Source organism: Diadema setosum, chromosome 19 (assembly GCF_964275005.1).
Source record: "Diadema setosum chromosome 19, eeDiaSeto1, whole genome shotgun sequence".
Lineage (NCBI taxonomy): Eukaryota > Metazoa > Echinodermata > Echinoidea > Diadematoida > Diadematidae > Diadema > Diadema setosum.
Genome location: NC_092703.1, coordinates 15,166,500 through 15,177,470, shown reverse-complemented (window position 1 = coordinate 15,177,470; position 10,971 = coordinate 15,166,500).

Here is a 10,971-nt window from a genome sequence, read left to right as displayed (position 1 = left end):
TTATGCAGTCAGTTTGAAAAATCCTTGGAAAGTTTAGCAGATTTTAATTACTGTAAGTTAGAATTACACTTTGCATTTCATTGCCAGTGTTATTCATTATATCATTATACATGTATTATATGATTATTGTGTAAGTGATGTGTAATATCTAATATTGTTTTGGAACATTTAAGTTTGCAAAGCTATAGTTTTTTAGTTTGTCTTAACCCCTCCTATATCGATGATAAAGCATCTTCTGAGCTTGTCAAATGTGAATTCAGTATTGGACTAATTCCAAAGCTCTGTAGTAACTTTCATAGTCCTGATATGCTTTGTTCTTTGGCACAGAGAATTGGTATAGCCGAGCAAAAGCGGTAGAATCAAGCAAAATGTGTTTGATATCACACTATTGATGACATTTTGAAATCCTGCAGATATTCGTTGAAGCATTTTGTGATAGTATTTCACATATTTTAAGCATACATAGAGGGGCTTATTGTACTCTTCACATTATCACTGTCCTTTCTTTAGCTTCCAGTGGGTATAGAAAGTGTGTATACCTAGTGCTTTGAGGTATTTCTGCAAGCATTTGTCTAGAAATACTCCAGATTAACTTCATTGATGTGTTTGTATGCAGTGTATAAATACACGCTGTATGACATGTAAAGTGTAGTAGCAATTGGCAACAGTGCCATGTGTGTACTTGCCGTGAATTCTGAATCTGTGGTACAGCATAGCTCAGATTGTTGGGGGTTTTTTCACGGTTTACTGCAAATACAATAATTAGATCTTAAAGCCAAGTTGCTATAGGTGAATGAGAGTGCAATATCATGTCGTAAATATGTTTTTGCCTTGAAGGAGTCTAAACTTATTCTTCCCGCAAACTTTATTGCAAAAGAATCTTAGCCGGTGGACATCTAAACTTTACTCTGCCTGATAACACAATGAAGTACAACAGTATTTACCATTATTCTATGGACGTAATGTTGCCGAAAGAGTTGACAATGAAGCCAGCCTCAGCAGATATGTAGACTTTATGTACAAGAATTCTGTACATGATTTAAAGATATTAATGTGTTGTCGTAGTCTAACTTTTGGTGGTATAGCATCATAAGTCAACAATTCTGCATTTCTCCACTTTCTTATCTCCTATGACATTGTAATGGCAATCTTTTTCGGTTGGGTTGAGAGTCACTTTTCTTTCGTTATGGCTACAATGTATCTCGTGCCTTTCATGCGGCACCTGCAAAAAAAAAAAAAAAAACCCCAAATGGACAGAAAATTTTGATAAATGCTATATACAATCCATCGTTATTTGTTTATTCATTCATTGTTGTCCCCGCCGAACGAGTTCGAGCAGGGGACTATGAAACGGGCTCCGTACGTGTGTGTGTCCGTGTGTCCGTCCGTCCGTCCGTGCGTCCGTCCGTGTGTCCGTGTGTGCGTCCGTGTGTGATCAAAATCTTCAATTTGCTACTTCTCTGTCATTTATGAGCCAATTTTGATTCTGTTTGCTTTATATGATAGCACTACATGGGAGCTTTGAAACTTCTACACACCTTTGACCTTGACCTTTGACCTATATTGTACATTTTGCTACAAAATGCTACTCCTTCGCCATTTCTAACCCGATTTCGATTCCGTTTGATTTATGTGATGGCACTAGGTGAGGGCTTCAAAACTTCTACACAGAATTTTGACCTTTGACTTCTTTGACCTTTGACCTTGATTTTTTGACCTATATTGTACATTTTGCTACAAAATGCTACTCCTTCGCCATTTCTAACCCGATTTCGATTCTGTTTGCTTTATGTGATGGCACTAGGTGAGGGCTTCAAAATTTCTACACAGAATTTTGACCTTTGACTTCTTTGACCTTTGACCTTGATTTTTGACCTGTATTGTACATTTTGCTACAAAATGCTACTCCTTCGCTATTTCTAACCGGATTTCGATTCCGTTTGCTTTATGTGATGGCACTAGGTGAGGGCTTCAAAACTTCTACACAGAATTTTGACCTTTGACTTCTTTGACCTTTGACCTTGATTTTTTGACCTATATTGTACATTTTGCTACAAAATGCTACTCCTTCGCCATTTCTAACCCGATTTCGATTCTGTTTGCTTTATGTGATGGCACTAGGTGAGGGCTTCAAAATTTCTACACAGAATTTTGACCTTTGACTTCTTTGACCTTTGACCTTGATTTTTGACCTGTATTGTACATTTTGCTACAAAATGCTACTCCTTCGCCATTTCTAACCCGATTTCGATTCTGTTTGCTTTATATGATAGCACTACATGGGAGCTTTGAAACTTCTACACAGAATTTCAGTCGTGACCTTTGACCTTGACCTTTGACCTATATTGTACATTTTGCTACAAAATGCTACTCCTTCGCCATTTCTAACCCGATTTCGATTCCGTTTGATTTATGTGATGGCACTAGGTGAGGGCTTCAAAACTTCTACACAGAATTTTGACCTTTGACTTCTTTGACCTTTGACCTTGATTTTTTGACCTATATTGTACATTTTGCTACAAAATGCTACTCCTTCGCCATTTCTAACCCAATTTCGATTCCGTTTGCTTTATGTGATGGCACTAGGTGAGGGCTTCAAAACTTCTACACAGAATTTTGACCTTTGACTTCTTTGACCTTTGACCTTGATTTTTTGACCTATATTGTACATTTTGCTACAAAATGCTAGTCCTTCGCCATTTCTAACCCGATTTCGATTCCGTTTGCTTTATGTGATGGCACTAGGTGAGGACTTCAAAACTTCTACACAGAATTTTGACCTTTGACTTCTTTGACCTTTGACCTTGATTTTTTGACCTATATTGTACATTTTGCTACAAAATGCTACTCCTTCGCCATTTCTAACCCGATTTCGATTCCGTTTGCTTTATGTGATGGCACTAGGTGAGGACTTCAAAACTTCTACACAGAATTTTGACCTTTGACTTCTTTGACCTTTGACCTTGATTTTTTGACCTATATTGTACATTTTGCTACAAAATGCTACTCCTTCGCCATTTCTAACCCGATTTCGATTCCGTTTGCTTTATGTAATGGCACTAGGTGAGGGCTTCAAAACTTCTACACAGAATTTTGACCTTTGACTTCTTTGACCTTTGACCTTGATTTTTTGACCTATATTGTACATTTTGCTACAAAATGCTACTCCTTCGCCATTTCTAACCCGATTTCGATTTCGTTTGCTTTATGTGATGGCACTAGGTGAGGGCTTCAAAACTTCTACACAGAATTTTGACCTTTGACTTCTTTGACCTTTGACCTTGATTTTTTGACCTATATTGTACATTTTGCTACAAAATGCTACTCCTTCGCCATTTCTAACCCGATTTCGATTCTGTTTGCTTTATGTGATGGCACTAGGTGAGGGCTTCAAAATTTCTACACAGAATTTTGACCTTTGACTTCTTTGACCTTTGACCTTGATTTTTGACCTGTATTGTACATTTTGCTACAAAATGCTACTCCTTCGCCATTTCTGACCGGATTTCGATTCCGTTTGCTTTATGTGATGGCACTAGGTGAGGGCTTCAAAACTTCTACACAGAATTTTGACCTTTGACTTCTTTGACCTTTGACCTTGATTTTTTGACCTATATTGTACATTTTGCTACAAAATGCTACTCCTTCGCCATTTCTAACCCGATTTCGATTCTGTTTGCTTTATGTGATGGCACTAGGTGAGGGCTTCAAAATTTCTACACAGAATTTTGACCTTTGACTTCTTTGACCTTTGACCTTGATTTTTGACCTGTATTGTACATTTTGCTACAAAATGCTACTCCTTCGCCATTTCTAACCAGATTTCGATTCCGTTTGCTTTATGTGATGGCACTAGGTGAGGGCTTCAAAACTTCTACACAGAATTTTGACCTTTGACTTCTTTGACCTTTGACCTTGATTTTTGACCTGTATTGTACATTTTGCTACAAAATGCTACTCCTTCGCCATTTCTAACCCGATTTCGATTCCGTTTGCTTTATGTGATGGCACTAGGTGAGGGCTTCAAAACTTCTACACAGAATTTTGACCTTTGACCTTGATTTTTTGAACTATATTGTACATTTTGCTACAAAATGCTACTCCTTCGCCATTTCTAACCCGATTTCGATTCCGTTTGCTTTATGTGATGGCACTAGGTGAGGGCTTCAAAACTTCTACACAGAATTTTGACCTTTGACTTCTTTGACCTTTGACCTTGATTTTTTGACCTGTATTGTACATTTTGCTGCAAAATGCTACTCCTTCGCCATTTCTAACCCAATTTCGATTCCGTTTGCTTTATGTGATGGCACTAGGTGAGGGCTTCAAAACTTCTACACAGAATTTTGACCTTTGACTTCTTTGACCTTTGACCTTGATTTTTTACCTATATTGTACATTGGCTACAAAATGCTACTCCTTCGCCATTTCTAACCGGATTTCGATTCCGTTTGCTTTATGTGATGGCACTAGGTGAGGGCTTCAAAACTTCTACACAGAATGTTGACCTTTGACTTCTTTGACCTTTGACCTTGATCTTTTGACCTATATAGTACATTTTGATACTAAATGCTACTTCCGGCGGGGACATATTTTACGCACCGCGTAATTTCTACTTTTCCTTGTTTAAATGTAATTTGCGATGTTTAAAGTAACTTTTTCCACACATCTATGTACAGATATAACATCTAAATGGATAAAAACTTTGGGCACATCTTCCCATCCCGCTCATAAATGAAAGAAGATGATATTCCACTTATTATAAATTCTTTCCCTGTTTCAGCTTGATGAAGGAGTCTATTCTTGAAAGAAACTCTTACCACAATTTAGAACCTCAAGAAGCATTTGTGAATCTGGCATCCCTCTTGTACGTCATTGTATATTAAGTAAGATCGGCCATTCTTCCAAGCCATGCTTAACGTCCATCTGGACTTTCTATTGCTGTTATTACCAATTTGTTCTCTTGTAATGCAAGATCAATGTCGGTTTACATATATGTTTTTGTTTTTAGTTACAGTTTGTCATATCTGTACCATATATTGACCGAAAGATCGGTCTGAATCTTTAATTTTTCTGGGATATGTTCCGCGGAGACTGCGTCTGGCTTCACGGAATGCCTTTGTCTACGGAGGAGAGCTGTAAATGTAAAAAAAAAAAAAAAGATTTTGAAAGAACTCTTCCGGACAGACGGATTTTTCTGTCTATACCATATACTACATTTTTCTCCTGCGGTTCATGGACTTAAAGGGATGGTACAGTATTGGTGGAGATGAGAATTGGGCTTTTAACTTTTTGCAAGATACCAAGAAAACACTTAGGAAATAGTACAGTGCATACCATTTTAGGAGAAATTCACAGTTTATTCGATGAAAATCGGGTTTGGAATAACTGAAACATCCTAAAGCAAAGTAAAACAAAGCGATTGTAATAAAGTGTGGGTCCCACACTTAACCAGAATCGCTCTGTTTTCGATATCTCTGCCATTTCAAAACCAATTTTCATCAAATAAACGTTGAATTCCTCGTGGAATTACATGCTCTTTCATATTTCACAAGAGGTTTCTCATTATCTCACCAAAAAATGTTAGAAACCTGAAATTAGGTCTCAACCAAAACTATACGATCCCTTTAATGTAATGAACAGATAAATCACATCTATGTATTTTATTGTGAACGCACTGTACCTCATTCTCTGAGGTTTTTCTTTTTTTTCTCTCTTTTGAAATAATAAAATTATGTAGCCTTTTTCTGCAGAACACAGAGTGAATTTGTGCTGTCATTACTCACGTTTATTGAAAAGATCATGGCAGCCATTTTCTGGTAGCTAAATCACTCTTGTGTAGAGAGTTGCGAAAGTTCTATGGATCACTAAAAATATGTTATGTATGAACGTACTAATGTGCCAGATGGGCAGACAAATCATGTTTGTGGTCAAAGCAAGGTGAACTTTGGCATGATGGAAGACCACTTGCGTGCAGACTTGAAGTGAACACGATGGCGCGAACGTTTTACTACCGATTGTTAATATGTGAATCTTGAACGGTGTCTACTGTATGAAACTCAATCTAATTGATTCATGTTCGATTTGTATTGTTATATAGTGTGTCTATTTTCTGCCTCTTTTATTGTAATGCCACATGTGCGTGTGGATAATTGGCGATAAGTGGTATACTGTAGTGTAGTTGTGTATGGTTTGATGATAGTGTTCAAAAGCAAACCCATTACATTTCGAATGTGTAGGCCTATATTTCCATTGTTTTTGCGTTCGCAAATTTACTTTTTCTAGTTGACTAATACATGTATATGAACTGTGAAATCAATAAGATTCCTTTGGCGAAGTGATGAGATGGAGCAATGGAAAATGGAAGAACGTCCGCGTACTCGTATATACAACATATTTTTCACATACACTTATGTATGTCTTTGTTGCCACAGCGTTTTCAGTTTTTGCTCACTATTACTTCCTTTTGCCAAATGATGCTGGCTCTTGAATGCCAACATCCAAAGCCATGACTGAAAGGTCATTATTTCTCAGTCGGTGTTTTCAAAGTGTATCGATATTCTGACCAGATTTGCAAATACATACACAATGTACTTACATGTGCCTATAATCATGTCATGACGGATAATGGTGAGGTGTCATTCCATGGATACGAAGATTTGCATTTGCATCAAGTATGGTAAAAGACAAGTCTGTCCTAGAGTTGATGTCATTTGTGATACATGTTTATAATTATACAGGTATAATAGTTTTCAATAGCCAGTGGTGCAATAAAGTTTATTGATATTAACTTTGATTTGATTTCAGGTGTGCGCATTATGTCGGCAATAAATGATAATAAAATGTTACTGCTTATTTCAAAGCTCAGTTCCAAGACAAATCTCGTTCAATATTGATTTTGTATTTTTGAATGTAATGGATATAATGCAAAGAAACTGATGATGTGTGTAACGCAATATACGCTGTGGCGGATCCAGGAGGGATGCCCCCTTTAATTTTGTTTAGATAAAAAGTTTTCTTTTTTCTTGTTAACGAAACTATCCTTGCCGGCCGATTGTATTGCGCTTATTAGTTTTTTTTATTTTTATTTGTACTTATCAGCTGATGAACCCGATAGTGTGGCACGAGAAAATACCTGTTGAGGCCTTTTTCTCTGTGTATGTGTGTGTGTGTTTTGTTTGTTTGTTTGTTTGTTTAGCTAATCGTATATGGGAGTGGTAAATAAACAACTTTGCGCCGCCCCCCCCCCCCACCCCCTCTACGGGATTCCTGTCTCCGCCCCGTGTACGAGCAACAAAATACAGGGTATATAGGGGTATACATGTAGTTGTTATACACAGTATTTCAGTCCCATACCGTGGTGTAGGTAGTATCCTGTTTGCAGTGGCGTATCTAGGGAAAACGGCGCCCGGGGCAAGCGCGAAAATTGCGCCCCTAATTGCTGAAAGTAGGCCTAATCATCCCCAACTCCATCCCGGTAGGGACTTAAAAAAAAAAGTCCACATGATATGCTTTTTCAAGCACTTAAAATGGCTCTTTTGAGGGTGATTTAAATGTAATCAATTTTGATAAATTATGGCGAGCGAGCGCAGCGAGCGAGCTGAAAAATTTTGTATTTCAGCTTACAAAACATGGAATTCCTGTCATTTTTTGCTTATTAAATCTTACAATTCTAATCAAGATATAGTGACGGCCTTATAGGCAACGATTTATACCAACCAACTTAGGACTTGAAAAAATACTGTGAATTAGTACGCGCGAGTGAGCCGAAATTTGTATATTTCCGCATCATCATCACGATTTTCTTATCTTGTCTTTTTTTTTAATATAAATTTTGGCAAGCGAGCGCAGCGAGCGAGCCAAAAATTTTTGTATTTCAGCTTAAAAAAACATGGAATTCTTGTCATTTTGTGGTTATCAAATCTTACAGGTCTAATCAAGATATAATGACGGCCTTATAATAATAATAATATAATAATTGTTTTGGATATAAACTCCAAATTTTATTGTCCAAGAATGGAAATTCATTTTGCCCAATTGATCGTGGGCCCGGCAGCCACTGAGCAGCGCCAGATCGACGTTGCTCTAACCTTTTCAACTGTTGAACGGCAAACAAGGTAGCAGCAACTCCCATCTTTTAACGTCTTTTGGTATGACGCGGCCGGGGTTTGAACCCACGACCTCCCGATTGTTATACCAACAAACTGAGAACTTGAAAAAAGATACTCTAAATTAGTACGAGGGAGTGAGCCGAAATGTGTATATTTCCGCGTCATTATTACGTTTTGTTCTCATCTTGTTTGATTTGATTTTCTGCGCCCCCCCCCCCCCATGTTCGAAACCGTTGGCGCCCTCTTTTGATCCAATCGGCGATCGCTTCAGAACGAAAGAAATTGCAGCCGATGCTCCGTGTAACATTTTGCCTGCTAAATATAAAATGACATGTGTGAACACAACAGACTTTGTCATTTTGTCCGCGTCACCATCACGTTTTGTTCTTATCTCCTTTTTTTTTTTTTTTAAATTTGGCGAGCGAGCCGACAATTTTTGTATTTCAGCTTACAAACCATGGAATTCTTGTGTGAACACAATAAACATTGTCCTTTTGTCCGCGTCATCATCATGTTTTGTTTTTATCTTGTTTGATTTGGTTTTCTGCCCCCCCCCCCCCCCCCCCCCCAATTCTCCCTCCCCCGTCCGGGCGAGTTCTTTTTTTTTTTCTTTTTTCGTTTTTGGCGTCCCAAGGAGTGGCCCCCGTTGCACGTGCCCCCCTTGCCCTCCCCCCCCCCCCATACGCCACTGCCTGTTTGAATGTGTGTGTGTGTGTTGTGTTTACGCACGTTTGGTAATGCAGATTGTTGATGTTAGAGAGAACGGGGGATACATGTATTTCTCAAAGTAAAATTTGGCGAGCGAGCCGACAATTTTTGTATGTCAGCTTACAAAACATGGAATTCTTGTGTGAACACAATAAACATTGTCCTTTTGTCCGCGTCATCATTTTTTGTTTTTATCTTGTTTGATTTGGTTTTCTGCCACCCCCCATTCTCCCTCCCCCGTCCGGGCGAGTTTGGTTTTTTTTTTCCTTCTTCGTTTTTTTTTTTTTTTTTCCTTTTTCCGTTTTTGGCGTCCCAAGAAGTGGCGCCCGGGGCACGTGCCCCCCTTGCCCCCACCCCCAGATACGCCACTGCCTGTTTGAATGTGTGTGTGTGTGTGTGTGTTTACGCACGTTTGGTAATGCAGATTGTTGATGTTAGAGAGAACGGGGGATATTTCTCAAAGTTCAATTCACGTTAACACCTAGGGCCTATACATCAACTACTTTTGATAAAGGTACACTGTACATAATTATAATACCATACTATAATACGACCGTGTACTTCCTAAGGACGATCAATGCAGGACCTTCTGGAGGAACTAGATTTATTAACTTTATGAAAGTTGTCACAAATTCTCGGTCTACAGCACTTTGAAGCACGTATGATATAAAAACACCATCTGACACACAACATTTGGTGCACTTTGCTGTTTATCTTACAACTTGTTCAGATGCAACCCTCACCCTATGTTCAAGTAAATTGGCTCTGAAGGCTATAGAGTAAAGGTTAAGCAGAATTGCACCAATCATGCCTAAATAAAACCCCAAAACTTATTATGTTCAGCGTGTTTTTACTAAACAGCGATGCCTGTTGTACTAGTAGCCTACCACAAATGTATATAGCATTAACTTGGATGTTTTTAGGTTCTCATAAGCTTTTCATCGACAATACATATAATAACACAATAATAATCATTATTCCAGTTCTATAATATTCAGCGTCTTCCTTTTTTTCTGACATGAAATAAAAACAAAAACAAAAAAACGCGTCGTCAAATCCTGAAGGGATGAAAATGTTATAGATATTGAAAACTGAACAAAGGGGGTCCTTGCTGGACAGTAAAGTTAAATTTGGTTCTGATCATTTTGCTAGTTGTTCAGTCCCAAAGATAAAGCGGCCAAATTCATAGAGGCGAAAGACTTTGTTTCACACTGAAACTAAGAAATGAACCTTGTTTATTAGAAAGTGTTTAACATCAGATCACTTTATGCGCTGTACCAAGAAACATGATAAAGTAAGGGAGCTGCAGATTAGACCTGATTTTCAGTTTTACATAATTACGTTTAAGTAAATACTATACCATTTTTATGGCGTGTCTACATCATGGAGAGAGAGAAAGATCTCACAATTGCAGACATCGATCACACACGCATACTCGCAACACTTTTACACTCCCACACACATTACAACCGAGAATTCATGACAATGTCGAAGAGCATCGCATCGCACGCTCCACATTTCCGCTCAAAACATGTTTTCTTGCTCTGCAGGCAAATTTTGAGATTATAACTTTAAAAATCAATTATGACCATGCACCTCAAAACAAACAAAAAGTTGCCAGACATGAATTTTTAGTTAAGACCATATTCTAAAAGAACAGACTTTAAGCTTCAAAATTATGTATAACTCAAATCAAATGGACTCTCCTAACCTATCTAGATATTGGAAAGAAAGCGCAAACTCAAGAAAAGTGTGATCTGAGAAAAGAGGCTCTGAAGTACAGTGTCTATTCAAGCGCTTAATCTTTCCCAACCGTGCTAGCTGTGCGATGAATGGGACAAAAAAGAGGAAGTAAACCACCAGAGTAACAATAATGAAGGGATTATCAGATTAAACTGAAATTGAGCATGCCTCATTAACACATTCTGTCCATAATTAATGCCAACTTTCAAAGCAGTAGCACTATCCTTTCAAAAGGTATTAGAGTCGAAAGTGAAGAGTGTGTACAAGGCTTTTCAGAAATGAAAAAGGGATTCTAAAGACGCACCTAATCACACTATTCTACCAAAAATGTTCGAGATAAACTGCTAAAAAACACACTTTCCTGCCCGTTTTATGATACCAAATTTTAGCATGATGAAGAAGAAGTCCC